Raw genomic sequence first — 2,500 nt, 5'->3', positions numbered from 1 at the left:
CCAAAAAAATTGGTGGTGTGAGGAGGACCTCTGACTTAGAATTAGGGTTTGAAATGGGGTTAGGGTTAGGGTTAGGGTAAGTGTTAGGGTTAGGAAAAAGGTTTAAATGATATTTGGAGAGGTTTTTCGGGTGTTTAGAGGCTATTTATGCTATGTAACGAGTATTTGCTTATATACTTGCTTATATACTTAGGTCAACAATTTATAGCAAAAATGTGTTCCAGCCAAGTTCTTTTAGACGCTCTTTCGAATGGCAACATTCCCGATTGAAAATGGCGACCTACCAAAATCCGCACTTTGCTTCCCCGTCCATATAGAGGTGAGTATTTGACTTTGCTTCCGTCAGAGTCAAGGAAACACATTGAAAATGGAATCAGCATACAAGAAAACCTAGTTTGGGATAGGTTTTGTGCCTTCCGTGGTATTATAACCATAGAACTGCTCCTGAGGGGGGTAGGGTAGGCCCACCAAAAAGTGCACTTCTGGTTAGGTCGCTAATTTCTAAAATAAATGTGTCCCAACCAAGTTTTTTTGGACGCTCTTTCGAATGGCAACATTCCTGATTGAAAATGCCGACCTACCAAAATCCACACTTTGCTTCCCCGTCCATATAGGGGTGAGTATTTGGCTTTGCTTTCGTCAGAGTCAAGGAAACACATTGAAAATGGAATCAGCATACAAGAAAACCTAGTTTGGGATAGGTTTTGTGCCTTCCGTGGTATTATAACCATAGAACTGCTCCTGAGGGGGGTAGGGTAGGCCCACCAAAAAGTGCACTTCTGGTTAGGTCGCTAATTTCTAAAATAAATGTGTCCCAACCAAGTTTTTTTGGACGCTCTTTCGAATGGCAACATTCCTGATTGAAAATGCCGACCTACCAAAATCCGCACTTTGCTTCCCCGTCCATATAGGGGTGAGTATTTGGCTTTGCCTTTGTCAGACTCAAGTAAAAGCATTTAAAATGGAGTCAGCATACAAGAAAACCTAGATTGGGATAGTTTTTCTGCCTACCGTGGGATCATAACCATAGAACTGCCCCTGAGGGAGGTAGGGTTAGGGTTAGCGTTAGGGTTAACGTTGGGGTTAGGATTGAAGACAGAAGATTGGTGATGTCAGGAGGACCTTCTTAAAACAAACAGAAATACACTTATTAGGGGACTAGGGCCAGTGGACTCAGAAATGTCTTTCGTAGCAGTCTCCTATAAGAGTATTTTTCTCTGATTTAGGTGACTCCTCCTCACACCACCATTTTTCTTAGTCGAAAGACCTCTTCACAGCACGACTTTCCTGATGGATTTCTATGTAACTGCTCGTGCTGAGAGGTGTGTCGAAAGTTGATCATGTTCCCGTAAAATCTGAGGTCTCCACTGTCTAGCGAGGTACTTACAGTGAATATAGTGAATTTTTCAAAAATTGGAGAATTCTGACTTTTGCGATGAATTTTAATGTAATTGGTCGTGCTGAGAGGCGTGTTAAAATTTGAACATGTTCCCGTAAAATCTGAGGTGAGAATTAGTGAGGTACTTACAGTGCGTATAGTGACAAATCTTTAAAAGCGTGAAATTATGGGATGTTGTGGCTTCAATGGGTTTTTAAGATGTCACCAGTCATTTGGCATGACTTACAAACGATTTGGCTGGTTGTGGGTTCGATTTTCAAAATTTCATTTTTTTCGCGTTTTTATTTTCTGTCTACCATATCATGCAGTCTCCTTATTAGCGTTTGGGGGTTATAGTGTGGGCAGGTTGGTCGCAAAGGTTCCGAGAGGAGCTGGCTAGTAAACCCTGTCCCTTATGTTCCACGGCGGCAAGGCGGAGAAATAGAGGGCAGAATTGACTAACGGGCAAGGAAAGTTGGGCTTGTAGCTTTCCTTTCGAAGGAGGGAAAAGATGATGCCCGAAAGCATTGTCACTGTAGTGGCAGGCAGAGTGTAGATGGAAGTTGTGTACGCTAGCCTTTGGCTAATGATAGAGACAAAAGAGCAGGAGGATATTTTCCTTCGCAGAAGCACTTTTCTTGCCTTCCTTCAGCTCGCTTGGCGAGTCTGACAGGTATGCCTGAACTGTGCACGGGTCCAGTTGTGAGAAAGACGTGGCAAACAAGACGGGGTTTCCCTTGACCGAGGGACCGTGTGGTCCGTTTGGCTCATGGGTTCCCCCCGTGGAGGCAAAATCTAAGAAAGCTTGCTCTCCCTCTGCGGAGGGGGGCCGCTTAGCAAGGAACTTCTGTTCCCTGCGGTGGATAGTTACCTGGTTGATCCTGCCAGTAGTCATATGCTTGTCTCAAAGATTAAGCCATGCATGTCTAAGTATAAGCACTTGTACTGTGAAACTGCGAATGGCTCATTAAATCAGTTATCGTTTATTTGATTGTACCATTACTACTTGGATAACCGTAGTAATTCTAGAGCTAATACATGCGAAAAGTCCCGACTTCTGGAAGGGATGTATTTATTAGATTAAAAACCAATGCGGGTTCTGCCCGGTCATTTGGTGATTCA

General features: G+C 43.5%; 1 non-coding gene across 1 annotated transcript in view; it reads left to right on the top strand.

Annotated features, from left to right (window-relative positions):
- The first annotated feature begins 2,246 nt into the window (after window positions 1-2,246).
- LOC146447984 (small subunit ribosomal RNA) overlaps window positions 2,247-2,500 on the top strand; it is a 1,800-nt gene continuing 1,546 nt past the window's right edge. The window contains exon 1 of the ribosomal RNA XR_014861409.1: window positions 2,247-2,500. This exon is cut by the window's right edge and continues 1,546 nt beyond it. This is a non-coding gene — a ribosomal RNA (small subunit ribosomal RNA).

This window comes from Pavona decussata, unplaced genomic scaffold (assembly GCF_977016875.1).
Source record: "Pavona decussata unplaced genomic scaffold, jaPavDecu1.1 SCAFFOLD_1487, whole genome shotgun sequence".
Lineage (NCBI taxonomy): Eukaryota > Metazoa > Cnidaria > Anthozoa > Scleractinia > Agariciidae > Pavona > Pavona decussata.
The sequence above is the reverse complement of the archived record's forward strand: the minus strand, read 5'-3'. Positions and strand labels throughout refer to the sequence as shown.